Raw genomic sequence first — 26822 nt, 5'->3', positions numbered from 1 at the left:
TTGCATAGCACGTTCAGGCAGATAGATGCCCGTTTTTTGCTGCATACCAGACTTGCCCGTTCAAAGGATGGCTACTACCTCTGCATACATAAACCACAGTTCAGCCCTCCTCTGAGCAGTGTGAGCACCTGTGGTCACTACACCCAGTTACCACCCTTCCCCCATCAGCCTGGAGCATCACCTCAGCTACATAAAGGGACTGTACTGGGTAGGTTACGGGGGTGGGAACCCTTATGAAAGAACTTCAGGCCCTGGTGTCGTAAAATACCAAATCCCCTACTATCCTGAGGGCTACAGAGCAGGAACAACTGATGTTAAGAAAGAGGTGTAATTACCAGTTCAGCTGCCCCATCCCACCAATGCCTTCCTGACCTCTGCTCGCTCAGGTGGGGCTCTCATCTGACCAATCTTTCTTCTCATTTCTTCACTCACACAGCATTCAACCCTCACACTGAGTGCCTACTAGGTGCTGGTGATGGGGAAAAGGCTCAGTGAGAAATAAGATAAGCCCCTGCCCTCAAGGAGCTTATTGCAATGGGGGCTTCACCACACACTGGCTGTGTGACCCTGCACAACTTACTTAATTTTTGTAGCTTTTCCATAATATGGATAATAATTGTATCTACTTCATAGGGCTGTTGTGATAATGAAAAGAAATAATCTACATAGAGCTATCAACACAGTACATGACACATAATATGTCAGTATTTGAAATAGCTCAAAGAAGGGGAGGAGTAAATTTCTAAACATAAAAGCAGATGTTAAACGCTAAAGTTGGAGCAAATACAAAATATATGGTTTGGGTATGAAAGAAAGAAGGAAGGGAGGGAGGGAGAAAGGATGGAAGGAAGAAAAATGTTAAGTAACTGCTGCCCAAGTTGAGAAAGGCATCGCAGATAAGGGAATACTTGAGATGGGCCTTGAAGGATGAATAGGAGTTTTCTTGTGGCGTAGTGGAAAAGACATCCCAAACAGAGAAAAGGACATACCCTGAGGTCTGGTGACCCCAGAGTTTTTTATCCCTTCCTCCTCTTAGAATGTATTTTTCTTCTGGGAGTCTGAGAAGAGAAAAGAGGCAGGCTGAGGGGATGAGCAACGGCACATGCAGCTAACGGGAGCCTCTGAGTTTCCTGTGCAGAAATGGGACAGAAAGCCTAGTGAAGAAACATTAAAGTAACAGCAGCTAGTGTGTAGAGAGGCTAGAAAGGAGGAAACCTGTCAGGGTTGCATCAAGGATGTACACTTGGGATACAGGCTCTGAGCCAGGGTGGCCCCACCTCCTCCCAATTGCCTACCCAACAGGCCTGACTGAGGCAGATCTGACACTAGCCTTTGACTCCAGGTTCTCTTCAGAGCAAATGGCTTTGGAGAGGCATCCTTCTCATGGTTCTGATGTGAGCCTAGTGGCTGGAGTGTGGATCTGGATGAGAAAGAAGATGCAGACTGGGAGAGGCAGGTGCTGGGTAGACCCTGAGGGGAGCCCTGGGATAGGGGTGGATCTGGGAGAAAGGAGAAGATGGAGACCCCAGGGAAGGTGGCAGGGCAATGATCAGATAGAGGCTCACTGACCTCTCTTGTGAATCATTCCTGGTAGAAGCCTGGGGGAGAGCAATGCTGGAGGTGGGAGCTGTATGCATGCCCAGAAAGGAAGGGTGGAGGAAGGCAGGGACAGGACAGGGCTCTGGGACCTGATCCTATGAACCAGAGGGCAATGGCGGCTCTCAACCAAGGACTGATGAGGGGTCACCTCGAGTTTCATCCATTCTCACTAGCATCTGCTATATATAGGTGGGTCCACTCTCCTGCCAGTGGTGCCAGGCTCAGCAGCTACTCCCCAGGCCCTTCTCGCAGTGGAATCCGCTAACCTTCAGACTGGTGTGGCCAACAGCCATGACCCTCCCTATGAAGAGATCAGCTTCCTGAGACACCCTAAGGTGGGTCTAAGGGAATCAAATTAGGGTCAACTGATATGTGCTCAGAGACAGTGAGTGCTGGGGAGTCCAGAGTATTCTGCTTCCCATCAAGTTCTGGGTCCAGTCCTTGGTTTGGACAATATGGTTGCTGTGCCTGGGTGCCCACAACATGCTGGGAGCTGAGGGGCAAAAGGAGGAAACCACTGATGGGGAACATACCCCACTCATACGTCCACAGCCTCATCAGATCCTTGCTACCACCCAAGGAGGAGGGATGGCAAAGCGAAAGAAGCAAAAGTGTAAATGGCCAGGTGTCTGGTAGACCCTGTCATCTATACAAGACCCAAGGAAATAAAAAGTAGGGCACACTAGCAGGGCCTGGATATAGGGCAAACCCAAGAAGCTGAGAAGCATCAGGAAAGGCTCGTTTCCTCCTCTCTCCTTCCTGAAGTCTCTCCCTCCTACTTGCCTGAGATCCTGCCATTAATACCACCTCTTTGCGTAAAGGCTTTGATATATCTGCTGATGAGATGTCCCTAGGAGAGCATCTCATGTGGCTATTTGCCCTTAGTTGGAAATTGGTGCTATGGTCACAGATGGAATGATTTCACTGGGGGAAGACCAGGAGACAGGGCTCGCAGGTGGAGGGGAGGACACCTAAGGGACTTCCCAGAAGCAACGGTTCTCAAATGAGCTCGCATCGGGAGTACCTGAAGGGCTTGGTAAGATAAAGTTTGCTGGGCCCACTCTCGGAGTTTTGATTCAGTGGGTCTAAGGCAGACCTGAGAACTTGCATTTCTAACAAGTTCCCAAGTGATGTTGATATTCCTGGTCCCACCCGTTGACAACTACTGGGCTAAAATGATGAGCAGAGGAGAAGCAAGTAGAGCTGCTGTCAGGATGCCCAGGAGTAGCCAGTGGCCAGGTCCTCTCCTCTCTCATCCTTGACTTCCCTAAAGAGGGGACGATGCTAGATCATTGCTCCACAAAACATCAGGACCCAGTCCAGTCCCAGCAGGTTATAGTGGGGGAAAGTGAGACACAGAGGGAACACTTGGACTTATCAGAGAACCATGGCAAAGCACAAGACAGGATAGGGATGTCCTCATTCCCAGCCTAGTGTTCCCTGCACTGTCCCCAACTGCCTCAGTGTCTGCCACACTGTGACTTCCCATGTCAGTCCCTCTCAGTTATGTCCCTATCTAACCTGGGCCTCAGGGGGACTCAGGAAATAGGTCATTGTTACCCAAACCCTAATACCCCTACCAGAGACTCACAGGAGGTGAGCAATATGTGGCTTTGGGATAGAGAAACAGATCAGGCAACATCTGACCCAGATACACAACCTTGTCCTGAAGCCCCTGCCACATCAGTCCCTGCCCTTGGGAAGCTCTCAGTCTGATGGAGAAAATGAATTCCCTACAAGGAGACAGGGAGTTAAGTGCAGAAATGGATGTGAGGCCCAGCTCTGACACAGATTTTTTTTTAGTTGAAGTATAGTTGATTTACAATGTTGTGTTAGTTTCTGTAATACAGCCAAGTGATTCAGATATAGATAGATATATAGATATGGATGATATAGATATAGATATATAGATATAGACAGAGACAGTGATAGATAGAGATAGTGATAGATTCTTTTTCTGATTCTTTTCTATTATGGTTTATTACAGGATATTGAATATAGTCCCCTGTGCTATACAGTAGGACCTTGTTGTTTATCCATTCTATATATAGTAGTTTTTATCTGTTAATCCCAAATGCCTAATTTATCCCTCCCCCACCCCCTTTTCCCTTTGGTAACCATCAATTTGTTTTCTATGTCTGTGAGTCTGTTTCTATTTCGTAAAATAAGTTTGTGACACAGACTTCTTGATCAACCCTAGAAAATCACTTTCCTCCCTGTGCCTCAGTTTCTTCTTTCATGAAATGAGGATTACAATAATAATAACTTACATTTATCTGATGCTTTTCAGTTTTTCAAAGCACTTTTGCAACGAGAGCAGTCAAGGTGATTTACAAATTTGTTCATCAGTTATTTGTTGAGTGTCTACTGTGTTCCCTGAATTGTTCTGATCTGGGCTACAGAAGTCTACAAAACAAGAAGAGTCCTTGGCCTCACAGAATATACATTCTAGATTGAGGGAGGGGAGAATGACGAATCAATAAGCAAACTATGAAGTGCTAGACGATGATAAGTGTTATGAGAAAATAAAGCAGACCCTGAAAGAGATGAGGGAGTGAGCAAAGTGGAAGTCTTAGAGTGGGGAGAGAGAGGTAGCATCCTGGGTAGAAGACAGAGCAGTGCAAAGATTCTGCAGTGTTCAAGAGAGAGGTCTGTGCTGAAGCTATATTTTGGGGAGTTATCAGTTTTGAGAGGCAGAATACCTAGTTGAGGACAAGAAGCTCATGAAGAGATGTAGCATGACTGACCCATCTGCCTAATGCTTAGAAATTGACCAAGGCCACTCCTAAACTCTGCTTGAATTGTAGAAAGACAGGGAGAAGGGCACCTGCCATTCACATAGCCCGGAGTGTACTTTGGCCATCCACACTACCTACGAGAAGATCCGGAGAAGTCCAGAGCCCCAGGGGGACGTCTAGACCACGATGACACTGGAGCATGGAGGGGCCTTGGCAATATCTGCCCCACCCCACCCTTTTCCCCTGGGTCCCCACAGATCCCTCATTAAGGTGGAGCTGGGGCTAAAGCCTAGGTCTTCCTGACCAATTTCACTGAGACCCCGGAGCAGCACGAGCTGCTCTCCTGGGTTCTCCATCAAAATTTTCTCACATCACAGATGGTGGGTGGTGACTCTGCTACTCAAATAACCAAATATGAGAAGCAAACCCTTCAGCCTTTGGCCACACTTCTGACCTGTGAGCCACTTGACCCCATCAGGGAACACTCATGGCCAGGCAGGGCCTGCACGGGGGTGGCTGGGGGAGAGAGATGATTCCTTGGAACGGGGTGGGTCCTGGGGGCCCTGAGAAGGATGGGCCTTGGGTGGAGGACCTTCAAGATTTCATAGCCCAGCTCGCTACACGTGAATAGAGGGAAGAATGGCCCTTGACTGTGGAAAAAAGTGACCTGCAGATACAAGATTCAGGACCAGATGTGTTGTAGAGGAGAGGGGTGGAAAGGGAAGGAAACATTTTTTTGAGCTCTGTCACCTACTAGGCTTAATTCTAAGCACATGAAATGTACTATCTAGGTTCTCAAAATTCAATTAATTCACAGGCTTTTTAATTTTTATTCAATAATGCATGCCTGCAGTACAAAAGTGAAAAGGCATGTCTTGTTGAAAATGATAATGCTTCATAATTTTGCTGCTATTAAAATAGGGTCTTAGGGCTTCCCTGGTGGCGCAGTGGTTGAGAGTCTGCCTGCCGATATAGGGGACGCGGGTTCGTGCCCCGCTCTGGGAAGATCCCACATGCCGCGGAGCGGCTGGGCCCGTGAGCCATGGCCGCTGAGCCTGCACGTCCGGAGCCTGTGCTCCGCAACGGGAGAGGCCACAGCAGTGAGAGGCCCGCGTACTGCAAAAAAAAAAAAAAGAGTTTTACCAAGAGTAAAATGGTCAATTTTATTGTTTCCTTTTTAACATCTGTGAACATAGCATATGTTTTTCTTTTTTATCTACTAATAATACATTAATAGATGTCTTAATATGGAACTATTCTTCCATTATTTGGATAAATCTCAGTTGGTATATTATTCTTTAAATGTACTACTGTTTGATAATATTTTTACTTGGGATTTTTTCATTTATAAATGAAATTCTGTACTTTTTTTTATGCTTTACTTCGTCAGTTTGGTATTTGTGTTATGCTTATCAGAGATCCCTTTTATTTTCATTTCTTGTAATAATTCAATTAAAATTCACTTTATGGTAAAAAAAAGATTCCTTTTAAGAAAATAATTCTCATTACTGAATGTTGATTTAATTTTTATTATGTTACTTAAAGATGTATAAACATGAAACTATGTATTAATGTCTGGTGCTTATAGCTTTTATATTATAGACAAAAAATGTATATAAAGTAAATAAATACAAAGCAACGAAACAATAAAGCAATGATTATTCGAACATATTCAAACATGCAACTTTAATGTAATGTGATGAATGTTTTTGTTTTGCTGAAACTAAACCATTGGTGTTGGTATTAAGAGAGAAAATTGCAGGCTCACATCAGGCTCTGTATTTTATTTAGTTTTTTAACTTCAATACAAGAATGCTAGTTCACATACATTTATTGTACCAATACTTGATTAAAGTCTTTGTTTACCAGAATCTCATCTTAACCAAAACTCTGCCAGGTGACAATTGATAGATCTGTAGAATTGCATTATTCACCTGAAAAAAAATTAACATGACAACATTATTAAAGTCTTCATTCAACACATATCTATCTACTTGCCACTGGAATCATAGAACAAGAACGTTCTTCATTGGGTATTTGCACCCGTAGTGGGTGTTTACAACATTACTGCTAATGAACTTTTATAAGTTGGTGCCACAAAGATAGAATCCCATACCTCAGCTTACCAGTCAGATACGCCCCTGACAGCTATAGGGCAGGAATTTTTTAATGTGACAAGCCTTTTGGAGAGGTGCTAAGGGGCAGAAGGGAGCCAATTTGTCAGATGCCAATTTAGTGAATGTTCAAGTCATCAAAATTATCAAATCTATCCATTTACCAGAAACTTCTTTTTTTAAAACTATGTGTAAAACTTAAAGCAATTCATATTGGAAAAATGGTTTAACAGTTTTCAAAGATTTCTGTCATTTTGGTTGACAGGTTTCATTATTTCTTCCTAAGAGCACCTAAAGCAATGTTTCATGTCTCTCTACCCAGCTCCCTGCTGGAGACAGAAAGAGAAGTCAGTTCACAAGATGGCCTGAGAGGGGAGACTGGGAGGCAGAGAGATGAAGAGACTGACAGGCAGAGGGAGAGGGCCTGAGGCCAGGGAGGCAGTCTGAAGCCAGATCCCTGGGGTCTTTGTTCCCCAAAGTCCTCACAGGTTCTGGTAATCCATCTGACTCAAAGCACTGTAAATTTTATCAATAATTTTACTTTATTTTATTTTTAAATAAATTTATTTATTTTTTAGCTGTGTTGCTGCGCGCAGGCTTTCTCTAGTTGCGGCGAGCGGGGCTACTCTTCACTGTGGTGCACGGGCTTCTCATTGCGGTGGCTTCTCTTGTTGCGGATCATGGGCTCTAGGCACGCGGGCTTCAGTAGTTGTGGCTCGCAGGCTCAGTAGTTGTGGTGCTTATTTGCTCCGTGGCATGTGGGATCTTCCTGGACCAGGGCTCGAACCCGTGTCCCCTGCATTGGCAGGAGGATTCTTAACCACTGCACTACGTGGGAAGTCCAAATTTTATCAATAATTGGCAGAAGTAAATATTTTATAAATTTATCAAATTCAGCGAATTGGTTGTTCAATGGACTTCTGTGTAAACTGTCTTTTAGCAAACTAGTTTTAGCTGAATTAACTTTGGGTGAATGTACGTGAGCCTTACAGCTTAATGGGTAAGAGATTAGGTTTTGGGACCCAGCTGCCCGTGTCAAACCCTCAGTCCACTTACCGGCTGCAAACTCTTGAGCAGGGCCTTGACTTCCCAGTGCTTCCATCTCCTCAGCTGTAAGAGTGCAGTAGTCAGGGTCTTCCTTCACAGAGCTGTCGGCAGAGTCACTGAGTTAACACACTCACAGCACTCAGAGCAGTGCCGGCATCAAAAGCACAGGTTATTATTGTCACTCTGCCCTGTCCTGCCTGATGGCCGGTCCTCCCACCTGTCTCCTCCACATAAACCATGCACCAGGTGGTCCCCATCAGGACGATGCTCTGTGCCGTTATCTGGTCCCCCTGTGAAGATGCTGTAACACAAAAGCAAACGCAGCCCTGAAAATGCCTTTGTTATAGGGGGGCACCTGTAGGATCCAAATATGCACATAATGAACTACCAGATTATTAACTGTCAGATTATTATTGAAATGAAAGCATGAAATGTAAACATTCTAACAGAGCACCTGCAGGACCCCGAGACTACAAAGCACACCAGTTTGAGAAATACCATTCCAGGAGCAATGACCCAGATGGGAAAGGCAGCAGACAAAGGGGCAGGAGGGGTGAGGGGACGGAAAGCTCATGAACCGCACGATGCCACACCACATGGCCGGCCCAGTCAGAAGGGGTGGAGGGGAAGGAAGTGGAATCCCACAGGGGGCTCCTCGTGGAACAGGAAGACCCCACTCAGAGGAGGCTGTTTTTCTGTGGCTTTCACAGGCCTGGGGCAGGTGGAGCAGACAGGGCTTTCCAGCTCCCATTGCCCAGAGCCCAGGCTCTCTTCCCAGCCTCCCCAGGCAGCTGTGAGGCCAAGCAAAGGATACAAGGCATGACATCTAGTTCTCTAACTCATGTGCTCAGACTTCAGGGTCCTGACAGAAAGCAAAGGCAAAAGGAATCCAGATACACAGGTTTGCTGAGCCAACTAGCAGAACAAATAGAAAGACTCCAATCAAAGATGAAAAAAGCAGGAAAAAAAAAAAAACCTAACATGAGACCTACACCAATATTTCGTCCTCCAAAATAAAGGAAAGAAACAGCAGTTTGCAAAAGATTGATGAAACCAGAGGTGAAAGAAAATATCAGAATATGAAGGGGGTTGGAGGATGGAGCAGCAAATAAAATAATTGAGGAGAAAATTAATTCTTTGGCAGAACTTAAAATACAAAGAACAGAATCAACACTACAGAAAACTCCATCAGTGATGGGAAACATGATGAGAAAATAACATAGAAGACAAGAGGGAAGCAATTAGAGCAAAATGGACTGACAATGGGGACCAAACTTGTAGATAACTAGTTCCCCAAAGAAGACACAGAATGAACAGAGAAATACAATACTGTGGTCAAACAGCATGCACTTCCTCCCCCAGAGCCTCCCCTCTTCTTACTAACAGCCCTAACTGGCTCTGCTGTCAAGACGAGATACCTGGATCAGGGATGTAGGTGGGGATACTCCCCTGCTCTCTGGTGGCGGGCACGTGGCACTATTCTGGCCAATGATAGGTAAGAAAAGTTTCCTGGGAGCTTCTGAGAATGACTTCCACCTGACAAGAGGAAGGAGGGAGAGGAGAAGCCCGTGCCCCTCTCTGCCCACTGGCTCTTGCCTCTGATTGTGGCTGTGTGAAAGCGAGGAGCTTGAAACTGCTGGAGCCGTTTCAGAGCAGAGGGAAGGTCAGGAGATGCAGAGGCTGACCCACAGCTCGTCTCTGGGCTTAGACATTACCCGGGGAGCAGCGTGAGTGACGTCACAGATGTGGGAAAGAGCAGTGTGCAGATGGGCGAAAGGGAATGGTTTTGGAGTTTGTTGGTATTTGCTAAATTACAGAGTGCAAAGGAGAGGCTGCAGATGAAGTTGGACACGTGGACTGAAATTAGGTTTTGCACTTCTTGTTCAAGATGTTCATGAACGAAGTAAATGCACGTGTGTCCTCTCCTTCCCTGGAACCTTAAAACTATAGTAAATGTATTTTGTTTAAGTGTATCGATCACATCAAAGAGAGACAGGGAGGCAACTAATCAGCAGACCAGAGACGCCTGGAATCTCAGAGAGAAAAGGAAGAGGACCGCCTAGTAAGGCAGAGCCAGACCCCAGACCAATTACATCAGAATCTCTGGGGTCTTGCCCAGGGGACAGGACTTTGTTAATGATCCAGGTGAGCCCGACGTGCAGCCAAGTTTGAGAACCAATGACCTAGAACACACACCTAGGGGCACAGTGGAGGACGGAGCCATCTGCCCAGAGGAAGCGCGGGGCCTCTGAACTCAGACGGCCGGGTAGGAAAGAGGGTGGAGTGAGAACAGGGCTGAAACAGGGAGCCTACTGGGCAGTCTGGGCATGGAATAGTCAACTCCCAGCCCTCACCCAGCCCATGCATGACCATGAAGGAGCCAGGCATTCCTTCTCAGATGTCAACAAATAAAGGCTCTTCTAAAACAAAAACAAAACCCAAAAACCCTGAACGCATGCATGGTCTGGAGAGAACTCAGCAGCTTGTGTGGGTCCTGGGGCCTCAGGAAAGCCTCCTCATTCTGAAATTTAGGGGTTCCCCAGCATAAAAGCCAGCCCCTGCCACCACCCTAAGGTGGAGCCTGATTGCCCACAGAGCTGCCTGGATCCTTTTCAAACAAAAGGGGAAAACCAAGGCTCCACCAGACGCGTGACAAAAGCCGGCAGCAGAGGATCAATTCCAACCACTGGCAGGCAGAACAGGAGGCAGGTTGGAGGGGAGGGGGAATCAATGAGTTAAATCCACCCTAGATTAACAAGAAGCCATTAGGTATATTTCAGTTTGAAAACTCCAGAAATACCATCAGACACATTATCAGATCAGATCACAAATACACATCAGACACAGAAGTAAACACGGAAAAACTAAAACCAGAAATAATACAAGTGGTTGCCTCTGGGGAGAGGAACTGGGGCCAGGAGGGGACTGAGACTTTTCAGTACATTTTTTTTTTTTTTTTTTTGCTGTACGCGGGCCTCTCACTGTTGTGGCCTGTCCCGTTGCGGAGCACAGGCTCCGGACACGCGGGCTCAGCGGCCACGGCCCACGGGCCCAGCCGCTCCGCGGCACGTGGGATCCTCCTGGGCCGACCGGGGCACGAACCCACGTCCCCTGCATGGGCAGGCGGACTCTCAACCACTGCGCCACCAGGGAAGCCCCTTCAGTACATTTTTTAAAACCATATGCATGTATGACTTGCTGACACATATACGTATGCTATAAGTATGTATATTATATATCTGATTATATATATCTTTAAAAGGAAGAAATCAAATCATAAGGCAGCACTTGTCCAACTTGAACGTGCACACGATTCACTTGGCAATCTTGTTCAATAGCAGGTTCTGACTCAGTAGCTCTGGGGGGCCTGAGAGTCTGCATTTCATACAAGCTCCTGGGTGATGCTAAAGCTTCAGGTCTGAGGACCGCACTCTGCGTAGCAGGGCCATAGATGATGCTAAAAGCCAGGCTGAGGCATCTGAAATAAATTCCGTGGGTAACTGGAAATCAGTGAAGCTCTTTGAACCGGGGAGAGGCAGCATCAGAAGATGCTTTAGGTGGATTAATCAGGGCAGCATGGCCTCCCGGGAGACACTGGAGGCACGGGGCCAGAACGGAGACATTGTAAAATCCAGGCAAGAGATGAGGGGCTAAGTCAGGGCAGTGACGGAGGGCAGAGGTGACAGGATAGAGAGACACGGCTGCAGTAGAATCACTTGGCAAAGGACTGGGTGTGAGGGGTGAAGGCAAGAAGGAACCCAGCTGTCCAGTGGAGAGGGTGCTGGGCCTTTAGAGACTCAGGGCAGGAAGGGGAGCCCAGCCTGGGGGGCCCGAGTGTGAGGATCCTGCGGGACCAACTATTTTTGGTAATTTTGAGATGATAGAAAAAACGTATATTGGTCCCTGCCCTGAGTTCCCGGCAAAGAGTTCCTAAGACCCTTGCGGTTTCCGAAAGTGATAAGAGGACTAGGGCATCTTTTGTTCTAACACTGGGCCTTGATTCTGGTTTCTGACACAGCATTCCTAAATTTCTGGGAATTTCCGGGCTGATAGCAGAGGCTTTTGTTCTAACGACGTGACTCTTGGTGGGATCCTTAGCGGGGGCTGGTCACGAGAAAGACCAGGCTAGGATTAGAAGTCCCACTCCCGTTTTTCCAGAGAGGGAAGAGAGGCTGGAAATGGAGTTATTAGTCTATCATGCCTACACAGGGAAGCCTTCGTGAAAATCCCAATAGTATGGAGTTTGGAAAGCTTCCATGTTGGTGAACACACGGATGTGCTGGGAGAGTGGGGCACCTAGAGAGGGCACGGAAGCTCCACGCCCCTTCCCACATACCTTGCCCTCTGCGTATCTTCCCTTTTCATGTTCGTCTGTATCCTTTATAATAAACTGGTAAACAGTAAATAAACTGTTCTCTTGAATCCTGCAGGCTGCTCTAGCAAATTAATTGAAACCAAGGAGGAGGTTTTGGGAACCTCCGACTTATAACATCATCAGAAGCACGAGTGACAACCTGGACTTATGATTGACATGTTAATGGGGGGTGGGGCAGTCTTGTAGGACTGAGCCCTTAACCTGTAGCCTATCTCCAGGTGGACAGTGTCAGAACTGAATTGAATTGTAGGACAACCAGCTGGTGTCACAGACTTGCTTGGTGCTGGGGTACCCCACATCTGGTGTCAGAAGTGCTGTGAGTGCTAGTAGTAGTAGCAGTGTAAGAGTTAAGGAGGGACAAGTGTGGTGGCAGGGTTGGGGGGGAGGAATGAGTTCTTCCCACACAGTAATGCAGACCAAGAGTTCAGAAGAGGCGGAAATCAGTGAGGAAGTGACCGAAAGGTAGGAACCATCCATCACTCACAAATACCAAAAATCGTCCCTTGTCAGGAGCATGCCCGGGGCCTGCATGTGACATGGGTTCCAGCTGTCAGGGTCACACGGAGGCCATTCAGGCAGCCTCTTTCCTGCACCCCTCACCGCGCTCTGGCTCCATCTCTGATGCTAAGGGCACATTTGCAAGTCCAGGGCCCAAGGCTGACCTGAAGGGGAGGACTCCGGCCCTTCCAGAGAAAGACCCCAGGACAGATCTCATTCTCAAGGAAGCATGACCTGCCTCTGTGACCCGGGCTCAGAGTTTCCCTTCACAGGCCCTCAAAAGGGTCAGGGTGGCACAGAGCAGCAGGGAAGATGGGGACACCCCTCAGGGTGACTTCTGTCTCTTCACCTCAACACCACACACTTACAGACCGAGATAAAATGCTAAGTACATGCATGGTCTCAGGAGAGTCACTGACGAATCCGTTTTATAGCACTTCAAATGTTTAAGTCTTTTGCTTGTAGGCGGCTTTTTTTTTTTTTTAATCTGTAATGTGATTTGCTGTACATTAGAATAAAAAAGAAAATAAAAACAGCTGCATGGTTCTCTGTGAGACAGTTGGAAAATACCTCCATTTTGTAAAGCCGAGCAGCCTGAGAGAAAGTCTTCTGGTGGGTGAGGGGCCCCCAAAGGTGGGAGGTGGGAGGTCCTCGCTCGGGTCACTGAGGCGGGCCCCTGTGCTGATGAGGTGGGAGCCCAGCCCTGGGCTGAAGGGCTGAGGATGGGAGAAGTCTGGCCCCTGGATACACAGGGCACTGCTGCCTCTGTTCCTGCTGTATCTACATGACAGACATTCCTCCTGGTCTCCAGTCCGTCAGAGGCACCCAGGGAGCTAAACCATCATCAACGCACCCCACTTGTCTAGCACTTTCCAGGGCAAAAGCACTTTCACCTATGAGAGAGATAAGTACCATTGGGATTACCTTCCCATTTTACAGATGAGTAAACTAAGGCTCCAGAGACGTTGGTTAACTGGTAAACCGCAAGATGTGGAAAGTCAGTACAAGGCAGAGCCTGGCCTAAGACCAGGTCCCTGCCCTTTCAGACCAACAGTCTTTCCGGATCCAAGCCCCTCTCAGGGCAGTTTATCTCCCACGCAAGATGGTTTCAGACCTTGAGGAGCCACATGAGGGGGCAGGAGGCCAGGACTGTCCCAGGGCAGCCTCTTGCCTCCCTCGCATCACCCCAGAGAGGAACTAAGACCTGTGGCTGCATCTCAGCAGCCTCTGAGATCAAGGTGACTTTTGGTCAACCACAGCCGCCTCCCCTTGCACTCAGCGTGTCAAAAACAGGCGTGCACCTCCGGCTGCAACCCAGACCTGCAAAGGCTGCTGGCCTGGCAACCCTCAGCTGGTCTCCCAGCAGGGCCCGGGGACCTTCCCTGTCTGTGAGCTGCAGGCTGGTGGACCTGCCCTTCTTCCTGGGGCATTGAAGTGTCCTCCTAGGGAGTCTCATGGTCCAGCTTTCACAGGGTCTTTTCACCTTAGTCTTAACCATCCCATTAGTCACACCAAGTACGTTACCTTTTAAAGCTGGAGAAGCCCCCCTAGTGGAGGGACTGCCCCCACGCTGAGCTTGTGCCCAGCCCCCATGCATGGCTCTGCCCAACCTCAGTTTGTGGGTGACTCTCTCCCCAGCCACATCAGTCGGCCTCTTTCTGCTGGGCTTCCTTTATCACAAGGGTTCCCTTGTGGTTCTTGGCCTGACAAGTTCTCAGCATCTCTCTTGCAACCAACAGGGTTTGGACAGAACAAAACATCCAGCACAACCTTCTACCCACCCCAGGGGCTCAGGGTACACCAACCTCCCCACAGGGAAGAGGTAGGTCCCCACTCATGACCCCTGAGAAGGTGCCCACCGACCTTTGAGACCCTCCCATTGGGAGCACAGAAGGGAGGGAGAGCCCCAGCAGGAACAGATAACTGGGAAAACCTCCCCACTTTAGGGGTCACTCCCCATCCCTTATGGGCCTAAGAAAGAACCCCCATCAGCCTCCAGCCTGCACACCAGCTCCCACTCCCTGGAGTAAGACCTTCCCTCCCACCCAGTGCCTGAAGACCCTTCCAGATGCAGCTCAGATGGCCTCCCTTGTGATGTGACCGGGTCACAGGCTCTTGCCTCCCCCTCTTCTGATGCAGGCCCCAGGCCCTGTGAACAGGGAGGCAAGGAGACCCCACGCTCAGGCTGGTGCAAGTGCAGGGTCGGCACCTGAGAGTGGGTGTCCTGTTGACTCACCCTGGTCCCAGCCCTCCTGTAAGGACGCTGGGGTGTCACATACGCTCTTGAACACGACAGGCAGCTTTCAGCTAAGGTGCACATAGCAGCCATGGCTGGTTTCCACTCAGCAAATATTTACTGAGCACGCCAGTGCCTCGGCACAGCCAGGGACCTCCTTTCCCGTCCAGTCACCATCTGCTGTGGTCACTGAGCCCCGAGGTGAGCATCACGTGTGTGCCCTCCCTCCGCAGCTAACCCCACAGCCACTCTGCTCCATGTAGGCGCCCCACCTCTTTAGGACCTGGGCAGAGTCCATCACGGGTTGGTCCAAAGACACAGTCCGTGTTAGCCATCTTGCTTCCAGTGCAGACACAGCTTATGCATGTTTTCTACTCAAAGTCTGTTACTTGCTCTCAGGAGCAATAAAGAAGAGACAGGAAAGTAGCAACTTAAATTATGCAGCGATTCCACTCTAGGAGAATCTACTCTCTTCACAAACTGAAAGCTTGGAGTAAGCTTGAGACGGAAGCTGTAAATCCATGGGTTCCCTTGGGGCCCTTGGTCCATCTCTCTGCTCCCACCCACCTTCCCCGGGGGCAGGGCTGTGTCAGGAGCTGTTTAACAGCTGGCTCTTCAGGAGGACAAGGCCCTGGTCTCTAGCATTTGCCAATCCCTGTGGTGTGGATACTCCCTCCATGGCTCATTTCAAACCACCACCATGATGACCCTGAGCACAGACTCGGGAAAAGACGCGTAACACCAGCTCTCACAAGCCAGCTCCAGGCGTTTCCAGCACGTCCCTGTCTGGGACAGGAATCTAACATTTCAATCTGCAGACACATTTTCATGTAGCCTTGCTCGGGAACACAGCCAACCGTCTACCAGGAGGAAAAGGCAGTCTCTTCCAAAGCAGGAGGACAAGTTGCTGAGGGTGGTACGTCGGTCTACAACACAGCAGCATCCTAAGGGATTCACAGGAGTGGTTCTAACTGTACTTTATTCCCATCTTAAAACCTAACTCTCCCCTTCGTTAACCAAAGCGAAGGCCTGGATACCCCTCACCCACCCTCCTCCTTCATTACACACCCCCGGCCCAGGCTCAAGTGGGGTCCCCCGCCCACCCCGTCTACCTCCCCACCAGACTGTGCATCCTGAGGGCACAGAACGACTTTTTCTCTGGGAGCCCAGCATGCTGGGAGGCGGGAACTTGCAGACAGACAGGCAGACTTTGATTCCATTCCTGCTTCTACTACAGACCGGGTAATTGTGGGCAGATCCTCCATGGCCTCATCTGTAAAACGGGATAATAGCTACTTCCCAGGGTTGTCGGGAGAACTGAGTAAATGTGGTGCTAAAAGCACCCAGCGCAGGGCAACCCCACCAGACACAGGGGAGGCGACCTGAGCCATAGTCGGACAATGTCGCCACCCTGTGGCTAAGATCAGAATTGCAAGCTGTTCCTGGATTTGAGGGAAACTGCTTAGAGAAGGGAAGGGCTGGTGGGGGCTGGTGAGAATCAAGACCAGGGTTTCTGAAAGGACGCCTGGTATCATGGAAAGACACTGGGCACTGGCATGAGGTTCCGGAAACAGTTTTGGAGATATTAGCTGCTTGAACTTCAGCAAGTTATTTAACTTCTTAAGCCTCAGTTTCTTCATCTGTAAAATGGACATAATGCTTTCTGGGTCATTAGATAAGCACTCAGTAAGTGTTCGTTGCTCTTCTCCTTGCTCTTACCCTCTTCCTGCCCCTCTTTTCCAGATCCCAATAAATATCACCTTTCTGCCTCTGCAGGTCCCCTTAGTAGTTCCTCCTTGGTCTCATCTTCCCCTAGAGGAAGTATCTCAAAGTCCACAGTCATCCACATATGGACTTAGAGATGTCCCAAAGCTCTAAATTTTTACAATAATTCAATAACAGGGACACACTTGGTGATATACTCATGTCAACAAAATTATGTCAAGGATGATCTATAGAGTAAAATGTCAAGATATTTATTTGTAATAAAGACTCCCAGTCTGGGGACAGGTGTCAAACCAGGGACCCTAAACACCCCCTTCCCGTTAACAAGTTCTCTCCCCAACAACAAGGGGGTTTGCTGGACAAAGACCCCGTGATGGTCAGGAGGGGGGGTATTTCTCCCATATTCGGGAACTTCCTGAAACTTCCTGACCCAACTGGAAGCACCTGTCTGGTGGGCAGATTGCTGTGAGCCTGATGCCGAGGACACAGTGACCAGCATTGTTTCAGTGGTGACCAGTGTCCTTGAGGTTATAAACCCTCCCTGATGGGCCAGTGCCACAGTCCTCAGTGCTGGGAAAGCCCAAGATTTAGGACTCAACAAAATTAGGTCTGTATTTTATCTTATTTACTTGTTACCTGAGTGGCTCTGGGCAAATATCTGAACTCTTCTGAGCCCGTGAGCTGTCACAGCATTGGGGATGTGTTCCTACTTCAGGAGTCTCTGGGTTTAGCAAGTGCGGTCCTGTGCATGTGCCCAGTGAGGCCACAAATGCTCAATAAACACACTTATTCTCCAGAATCCATTCTCCCGGAGACACTTCCTCTTATGAAAGGTTGGCTTTACCACTAGACCAGGTTTCCAGGAGCACCCCCTCATGGGACCACAGTTTCCTAATTTTCTTTTAAAAAGTTAAGACTATCCTTGGGGATAGAAAATAACTGAGGATAGATACTCACTAATTCCTTCACCAACTTATTTCTGGATTTTAAATTCTTCACTCACCAGAAAGAAATGCCATTAAACCTAAGCAAATGGATAAACAGAGTAACTTTTATTATGTGGCCAGAGGACAGGAGCAAACAGATCACAAAACAAGAAATGCAACTGTTTCACACGTGCAGTGGAAAAAATACGGGGCATATTAGACAGCTCAGGCTGCCATTACAAATTACCACAAACTGGGTGGCTTAAACAACAGATACTTTTTTTCCCCACTCTTGGAGGCTAGAAGTTCAAGATAAAAATGCCATCAGAGTTGGCTTTGGGTAAGGCTTCTCTTCCTACCTTGTAGATGGCCACCTTCTCACTGTGTCCTCACATGACCTTTTCTCTGTACAGACAGAGAGAGAGAGCTCTGGTGTCTCCTCCTCTTCCTAAAAAGACAAGAGTCCTATCAGTTTAGGCTCCGAATCTTTTGAGCTCAGATAACCTTCATTACCTCCCTAAAGGTCCTCTCTCCAAATACAGTCATATAACGGATTAGGGCTTCAACATCTGAATTTGGGGGGGAAGACAATTCAGTCCATAACATGGGGTAATCAAGTAAATGTTTGCCCTTAGGGCTGCTGTCTCTGGGGTGGAATTTTGAGCGCGTGGCATCTTCACAATGACTCACCAACCAAAATAGCAATCAGAGATAAGACCAGTGTAATAATGAGACAGGCCCTCTCCATCCCATTTGGGGATCCGTTTAGAGAGAGCAGCCCTGTCCTTGCCACCATCGTCATTTGAGACACCGGCCCCATCAAGAAGTGAATGCCGCCTCCCCTACTCACCTTCAGAGGTCATGGACCCCACAAATGATATTGGTGTCTGTTGCCAAACTCCTCAAAAATTCCCCACGTGAGTGATGGATAACCTCTCCCTTCTAGCAATGACACTCTTGGGGGCCAAACCCATCCATCTACTTAGATCTGCCTCTGATTCTCATCAAGACCTGGGGTGAGAGCTGGCCTCTATTCCCAGTGCTATGTTCACCTTTTCTTTCCCCTGGGCCATCTGCCAGGGGAATGTGACAGTGGGTGGGCGGGCAGGTCCACTCCCCATTCTCTGCAGGGTTGGCAGATCTAGGGGGACTCATTTATCAGAATCTGAGAAACGGGGGAGAGCCCACCACCCCACCTGGGAAAAATATCTACCATTAGTTGCTCTGCCTGGATGTTGCTATATTTTGGGCCTTGAAATCGTTTTTTTAAATTATTATTGAAGTATAGTTGATTTACAATTTTGTGTAAGTTTCAGGTATACAGAGTGATTCAGTTTTATATATATCAGTATGTATATATAGAGAATATATACTATATAGAGAATATATACTATATATAGATATTTCTTTTTCAGATTCTTTTCCCTTATAGGTTATTACAAAATATTGAGTATAGGGCTTCCCTGGTGGCGCAGTGGTTAAGAATCCCCCTGCCGATTCAGGGGACACAGGTTCGAGCCCTGGTCCGGGAAGATCCCACAGAGCAACTAAGCCCGTGTGCCACAACTACTGAGCCTGCGCTCTAGAGCCCGTGCTCCCCAACAAAAGAAGCCACCGCAATGAGAAGCCCATGCACGGCAACGAAGAGTAGCCCCCACTCACCGCAACTGGAGAAAGCCCGCGTGCAACAACGAAGACCCAACACAGCCAAAAATAAAATAAATTTTAAAAAAATAAAAAATATTGAGTATATTTCCCTGTGCTATACAGTAGGTCCCTGTTGGTTATCTATTGTGTATATAGTTATGTGTATATGTTAATCCCAAACTCCTAATTTATCCCTTTCCCCACCCTTTTCCTCTTTGGTAACCATAAGTTTGTTTTCTATGTCTGTGGATCTATTTTGTTTTGTATATAAGTTCATTTGTATCTTTTCTTTTTAGATTCCACACATAAGTGATATCATATGATACTTGTCTTTCTCTGTCTGGCTTTACTTCACTTAGTATGATTATCTCCAGGTCCATCTATGTTGCTGCAAATGGCTTTATTTCATTCTCTTTTATGAATGAGTAATATTCCACTCATTCATATATATATATATATATACACACACCCCACATCTTCTTTATCCATTTTTCTGTCAATGGACATTTAGGTTGCTTCCATGTCTTGGCTACTGTAAATAGTGCTGCAATGAACATTGGAGTGCATGTATCTCTTCGGATTATGGTTTTCTCTGGATATATCCCCACGAGTGGGATTGCTGGATCATATGGTAGCTTTATTTTTAGTTTTTAAGGAACCTCCATACTGTTCTCCATAGTGGCTGTACCAATTTACATTCCTACCACAGTGTTGGAGGGTTCCCTTTTCTCCACACCCTCTCCAACATTTGTTTGTAGACTTTTTGATGATGGCCATTCTGACCAGTGTGAGGTGATATCTCATTGTAGTTTTGATTTTAATTTCTCTAATAATTAGTGATGTTGAGCATCTTTTCATGTGCCTTTTGGCCATCTGTATGTCTTATTTGGAGAAATGTCTATTTAAATCTTCTGCCCATTTTTTGATTAGGTCATACACACACACACACACACACACATATATTGAGCTGTAGGAGCTATCTGTATATTTTGGAGATTAATCGCTTGTCTGTCACATCATTTGCAAATATTTTCTCCCCTTCTGGAGGCTGTCTTTTTGTTTTGTTTACGGTTTCCTTTGCTGTACAAAAGCTTTTACGTTTAATTAGGTCCCATTTGTTTGTTTTTATTAGGCCTTGAAATAGTTTTGACCCATATCCTAAAGCTGTCCACATGAAAGGCCAAAGTCTGCTGTCCTAATAAAATTTATTTTCAGGTGTCTGAACAGGACTTGTATATCTCGACATCTGCTCTACGTGTTTTCCCCCGACCGGGTGCTCCCTGGCAATATTTCAGGCAGTTGACATTTATTGAGTAATTACCATTTGTCAAGCACTGAGACTAAGCATCTGATGTGCAATATCTCATTAATCCTCAAACAACTCTATCAGGTAGATATGATCATTATATCCCCTTTACAGATGAGAAAAAGGAGGCTGAGAGGAGTAGAATGACTTGTCCAGAATCCAAGGCTGATAGATAACGGTCAAAGGATTCAAATCCACATCAGTGTGGCCCCAAAGCAACATTCTTGTCCAATACTTTCAGTACAATCTTGATTGCTTTTGTCAACAGACCTTTACAATAACATCTGTGATATGATAACTATTACCAGCTATCCAATAACAAAACAACAGACTCTTCTATGTTATGTTTCCTTTGCCTGCTATATCAGTTGTTTCATATTTGAGGGATGGCCAAGTGACTTTCCTTTAGTGACTCTTATTTTAGCCAGTCTCATTCCCGTCTAAAGATGTTTGTGATGAATTTCTGACAGATCTATGTACTCAAGGTCTACTCATGTCCAACAAAGCAGGAAAATAATAAGACTATATGGACTTAGGACTTAAAATCTATACCTGTAGAGAAGAAATGCCCCTCTCGATCTGCAATACCTGAAAAAGTTCTACCACCGCCAAGTAGCAACAAGCACACCACACCTAATACTATTCCCCAATAAATGGAACTAGAGATCCTTAGAGAAATGGCTGCTTCTAGGACTGAAGCAGGAAATATACAAGATGAGCCTAGAGTTCTCACAGTGCCATAACGTAAGGAAGTTCTTAAAAAAGAAATGACGGGGGCACGTCAGATGGTCACAGGAGCCAGCTAAAGAACATCCAATGGCCAAACTAGGAATAAGCTGACCAAAAAAAAAATTTAAACAGTGATTTTGGATTATCACCCAAAGTATAAAATAAATGTCAATGAGTGTTTGCTGATATAAATAAATGATTGTGTAAATAAATAAATGGAGATGAGACAATCTCCCCTGCAGAAGAATTCCAAGGAGTGAAGTATAAGAATTCCAAGGAGTGAAGTATAACCCCCCCCCTTAAGTGTGGGCGGCACATAATGACCTCCTTCCAATGAGGACAGTATGGGGGGGAGGGGAGAGTAACTTCACAGTGGATGAACCTGACAAGCACTCCCTTTGTCCAGGTGATGGAGGTCAAGGTCAACAGTGGTAAGTCACGTGGGTAGTACGTACCCTTGATATGTGATGAAAATGGCACTTTACCTCCGTGCTCTTCTTCCCAAAAACCCGAACACCAGTCTAATCACGAGAGAAACATCAGACAAATCTCAGTTGAGGGACATTTTACAAAATGCCTGGTCAGTATTCAAAACGGTCATCAACACTTTGCTGTACAGCAGAAACTAACACAACATTATAAAGCAACTAGACTCCAATAAAAATTAATTTAAAAAGAAATGGTCATCGAAAAAATAGAAGTCTGAGAAACTGTCCCAGCCTACAACAGCCGAAAGAGACATGACAACTACAAGTAAGGTGGTGTCCTGGGTGGGATCCTGGAACAGAAAGGGCACATCAAGGCAAACTAAGGACATCGGAATAAATAGGGACTATAAATGTGTCAGTATCAGCTCATGAATTGTAACAAATGTTAATAGTGTAAAATGTTAATAATAGGGGAAGGTATGTGAGTGTATGGAAACTCACTCTACTATCTTCCCAATTTTCTGTAAATCTAAAACTGTTCTAAAAAGTAAAGTTTAGGGCTTCCCTGGTGGCGCAGTGGTTGAGAGTCCGCCTGCCGATGCATGGGACGCGAGTTCGTGCCCCGATCCGGGAAGATCCCACATGCCGCGGAGCGGCTGGGCCCGTGAGCCATGGCCGCTGAGCCTGCGCGTCCGGAGCCTGTGCTCCGCAACGGGAGAGGCCACAGCAGTGCGAGGCCCGTGTACCGAAAAAATAAAATAAAATAAAGTTTATTTTTTTAAAAGTGCTACCCCTCCTTGAGCTCATATCCCTTCTGGTTATAACAGCTCATGAAAGATATTCAAGCATGTCCATCACCGTTTCCACAAAGGCCAACAAGACTTATGTGTGAATCTCTTCCCCCCCATACATAGGAACATTTGCTCCCAAATAAACCCTGTTCCCACTGCCGATTCCATGAAAGCGGAATTGAAAACTGGAATCTGTCCCCAGGGTTGTTTCACAGGTGTTTATTCCATACTCATTCAGTAGATGTTTACTGAGCCCCTCCTGGGTGCCAGGCACATGCTAGATGCTCATAACTCAAGGTAAACACAACTTCCCTGTTCCCTGTCCACATGGAGTCCACGCCACAGTGGGGAACAGGCACCAAACAAGGAAATGCCAAAAGTCGCCTCTCAGATATCATGCCAGTTACAGAGAAGGGAAAGTGCAGGCTGCTGGGAGGGGAGGGGGGCCGTGAAAGGACAGGGAGGCTTCTCTGAGGAAGAAAAATTAAACTGAAGCCTACAGATTCTGCTTTAAACTGGTTCGCTCTAGTTAGTTCTTGGCAACTTGAATGGCACATACGGTGTTCGTGCAGGGTACAAGAGAATCTGGTCTTTATGTTCCCGTAAGCAGAGAAAGATGGGGTTCACCTGTGCAGGTAAATGATAATTGCCTAAGTGATATTTCTCTACAAAATTAATCTTCTTTATTGTTTTCTTTAACCCCAAAAGTAAGCACCAACATCCATTTATGAAAAAATCTATGGAGACAATAAAATGATCAGTGTTTGCCAGGAGTTAGCAGGGACTGAGGTATGAGTAGGTGGAGCACAGAGGATTTTTAGGGCAGTGAAAATATTTGGTATGATACTGTGATGGTGGACAAATCATTATACACTCGTCTAAACCCATAGAATGGACGACACCAAGAGTGAACCCAATGTAAACTATGGAATTCGGGTGATTGTGATGTGTCCACGTAGGTTCATTAGTTGTAACAAATGTCCACGCTGGTGTGGGATGTTGTAATGGGGAAGGCTATGCATGTGGTGGGGGCAGAGGGTATATGGGAAACCTCTGTACCTTCCATTTGATTTTGCCATGAACCTAAACTGCTCTTTAAAAAAAAAAGTAGGGACTTCCCTGGTGGTGCAGTGGTTAAGAACCCGCCTGCCAATGCAGGGGACACGGGTTCGATCCATGGTCCTGGAAGATCCCACATGCCGCGGAACTAAGCCCGTGCGCTTCAACTACTGAGCCTGCGCTCTAAAGCCTGCAAGCCACAACTACTGAAGCCCGCGCACCTAGAGCCTGTGCTCTGCAACAGGAGAAGCCACCACAATGAAAAGCCCGCGCACCGCAATGAAGGGTAGCCCCCGCTCGCAACAACTAGAGAAAGACTGCGCACAGCAACAAAGACCCAAAGCAACCAAAAATACATAAATTTTTTTAAGTATTTTTTTACAAAAAGCGACTGAGCACTATAAAAGATTCAAATAGCATAGAAATGTACACTGCATAAAATGAAAAGAGCAAACCCTGATCAATTCCTTATCTTTGAATGAGCCACTACAATTATAGTCTAGATTGTTCCTGTGCATGTATCTATCTACATGTGTGTATCTACCTATGTGTTTTTGCAGAAATGAGATCATAGAATGCATAGTTTTGTAAATTTATCCATTGACAAGCCTATCTTGGACATCTTCACTTGGTGGTACAACTAGGTTTACTCATTTGTCCTAACAATGACATTCTTTCCTTCTTTAAACAATTCCCTATTGATGGTCGTTTGGATTGTTTCTTATTACCAAAAAAAAAAAAAAAAAAAAAAGCTACACTGAACTTATTTGTGTATTTATTACTGTGATCTTTCTTAAATTTTTCTAAAGGGTAAATTGCTGGAGCAAAGAGTATAGACATATGTATTTTAATAAATGTTGTCAAGTTTTTCTCAATTTTGCATCAAATTAAAACTCAACAGCATAGGAGAGTGCCAGTTTCCCTAAACCCTAATCAACCTTCAGTAATCAGTAATCAACCTTGTTAATTTTTTAATTTTACCAATCTCTGTGAAAATAGCGCATTGCTTTGATTTTCATGCCTTAAATATTAGCAAGTTTAAAAATTCTAGTATCTGTTAAATGGCCAGTTGTATTTATTCTTCTGACCCTCCATATTCTCTCCACACTTTTCTATTGGATTGTTAGTCTATTTCATATTTATTTATAAGAGTTCCCGGTATACTGTGGAAAATAGCTATCTGTCTACTCTATGTGTAGGGAATACATTTCTCCAATGAGGCGTTTGTCTTTGTTTATTCCCTCTCCCACTCCCCCATCAGGGACTCTGAATGGCTAGAAGCCGTCTTTGATTTAAGGCAGGGATAAGGTTTTGTGGGAAAGACAGCCATCAAGTAGGAGAGTGTCTCAGTCTTAAGCACCTGCAGCTCCTGAGGTCACTGGTGAAAACTGTAGCGTCTGTGGTGCTCAGCTGTGTGGGGAAAGTATTGGGAGGGAAACCATGATTGTGATGAAATGTGACATTCTGCAGTGAGCAGGGTGAGGGAGTCTATGGAGGTGAGTCAGTGGGTTTGTTGGCCGATAGGGAGAGTGACATGTCACAGCTTTAGGAAGAAGTGTTCCAGGTAGCCTGGCCTGGAAAATGCAGTGCTGACCACACAGCTGCTGGGAGCCTCGGATTACTGTGCAGCTCAGGGTCACGTCAGGCCTTTCCCAAATGCAGGTCCTCCCTGAATGCAGACCACCCATCCACGGCAGTCCCAGACCTACCAGCCTACAGCCCTAAGGGCTGGGGATGGTCTGTACAGGAGGAAGAGAGAAGCCACGTCTTTATAAAGAATGGGGAGATTGTCCCAAAGGCTGGGACAGGTTCACTGAGGGGCTGAGAGGCATGGAGGAGACCATGGTCCCAACTGACCCCAGAATCAGAAGAAACGGTGGCAAGTCCTCCTGGAGCCCCAAGGTCATCATGGAGGACAGGTACCACAACGAGGTGGCAAGAGTCCTGTTTGGCATTTTTTGCTTCAAACAAAAAATGAAAATGAGGCCTATTGCATCTGTTCTCCAAGGAACACCCCAACTTCAGTTCAGCTCCTGCAATGACAGACCCACCTTTACATCCTGAAGATCTCTGGGGGGGTCCAGCTCCAACTATGGCTCTGGGCTTTTTAATTTCTGGAAGGCAATTCTTCCAGGGTATCTTTAAGAAATTTGAAAAAAGTTGTTGCCACGGGAGTTTCAATGATGCTAATCAATTTTCTGGCTATCCCCTTCAGGCCTCTGTCTGGTGGCATCATGCCTAAGAAAGGGGCCTCAGCTCTAATGACTTGGAAAATATGAGCAGCCTGTGGGAACGGTTAACGTGAAATCTGTGTGACGTTGAAGGCCTCCATCTAGCAGAGTCCCCTAAATCCAAACCCGTCAGCTGGGTATGTTCCAGAAGGTTAGATGCGTTCCATGGCCACGTGTGCAGTATATAATTATGCCTTCCAGGAGATTTCTTTCAAATGTAACTTCCCAAATACATAGAGATGGTGCTGATTGGTACCCACACCTATGCACACTTGTAATATTTCAACATTCAGAAGAACAAGATGAAGAAACTTTGAAATGAAAACAGTCTATGAAGGCCATTTTTAGGAGCCACTTTAAAGATCCTTACAGCAGTTTCATGAGGTCTGTCCTTATTAACATCGTCATTGGGATCATGAGAAATCGGAGGTACTGAGGGGTTGGGTAACTTACCCAGCGTCACGCAGTGGGGGAGGGGAAAACCAGGATTTCAACCCCAGCAGGTGCCCAGCTGTGAGTGCTCCAAATGAGAACCAGGTGGGAAGTGCCCTACAGGTTCCAAAGCACTGCCCATTGTTCACCTCAGGCTGTCTCCAAACTGACCTGGGAGGCGAGGATTCCCCACTCTACAGAGAAGAAAACCAGCGCAGAGAGGTGAAGAAGTGAAGATGGAAAGGGTGCCTGATACGAAATTGTGGCAGCTGGGTTTGATATTGACATGCGGTCTTCTCTCAGTCCTTCAAAGCAGTCTTACTTCCAGGGAAATGCTCCAGAGCTGGGCATTTCCCCCTGAATGAACCCCAGCCCCAGGAAAGCCCCTGTGTCCCATCCCCAGGCAATCTGCCTTCACCTCTCAGAGTCTGTCTCAAGGGGTGAGGCAGAAGTTCCCCCACTCTCCTCTTTGAAGCTGTTTCACCTCAGAAGTTTCTCATTTGGATCAAGAACTCAGATCTGAAACATAGGGTCCTCAAGGGTCCCCCCTTCTCAATGGTAACCCGCCCCACTCTTAGCCCAAAATAATTCTCACCCAGCCCAGTCTGAGACGTGGACCTCCAGGTCCCCCCACCCTGATTCCTAGCCTAGGCCTCTCCCACATCGGGACCTTGCCCCTGATTTCTCACCCAGATCACGGATCTCTCACTCAAAATAAGCTCATTTTGCCCAGGATTTAGTTCCTAATAGCTGAATCCTGGTTTACTCTTGTGCTGCCGCCCCAGCTATCAACCTGCCACCCCTTCCCCGTTTCTCTGGTTCGACCCTTGTGCTCAATCTGAGAATGAAAGGAAAAGACTCACGGACCTCGCAGCACCACCTGCAACCAGCACCGAAGCCTCCCTCAAAGCATCCTTCCGCCCTCCCGACTGGCCGCGCAG

The 26822-nt window shown here is 46.8% G+C and overlaps 2 long non-coding RNA genes across 5 annotated transcripts in view; one reads left to right on the top strand and one right to left on the bottom strand.

The window, feature by feature from the left end:
- The window catches only part of LOC137219527 (uncharacterized), a 31077-nt gene extending 25350 nt beyond the window's left edge, over positions 1–5727 (top strand). The window contains exons 2-3 of one of the 2 annotated variants that reach the window (XR_010941159.1): positions 1789–1934; positions 4407–5727. This is a non-coding gene — a long non-coding RNA (uncharacterized lncRNA). Of the gene's footprint in view, positions 1–1788 lie in introns of both variants that reach the window. The other variant, XR_010941160.1, reaches the window with a different exon arrangement.
- Positions 5728–5925: 198 nt separating this feature from the next.
- LOC137211406 (uncharacterized) lies at positions 5926–26822 on the bottom strand. 3 transcript variants are annotated; one of them, XR_010937083.1, is made up of 6 exons: positions 26749–26822; positions 25903–26075; positions 17618–17706; positions 17336–17356; positions 7508–7599; positions 5926–6271 (listed from the first exon to the last, which is right to left on the bottom strand). It is a non-coding gene; the product is annotated as an uncharacterized lncRNA (long non-coding RNA). The 3 variants fall into 3 exon arrangements; XR_010937082.1 differs by lacking the exon at positions 17336–17356; XR_010937079.1 differs by lacking the exons at positions 17336–17356; positions 17618–17706 and having other exon boundaries at positions 5927–6271.

This window comes from Pseudorca crassidens, chromosome 2, assembly GCF_039906515.1.
Source record: "Pseudorca crassidens isolate mPseCra1 chromosome 2, mPseCra1.hap1, whole genome shotgun sequence".
Classification (NCBI taxonomy): domain Eukaryota; kingdom Metazoa; phylum Chordata; class Mammalia; order Artiodactyla; family Delphinidae; genus Pseudorca; species Pseudorca crassidens.
This window is presented reverse-complemented; position numbering and strand designations above follow the sequence as displayed.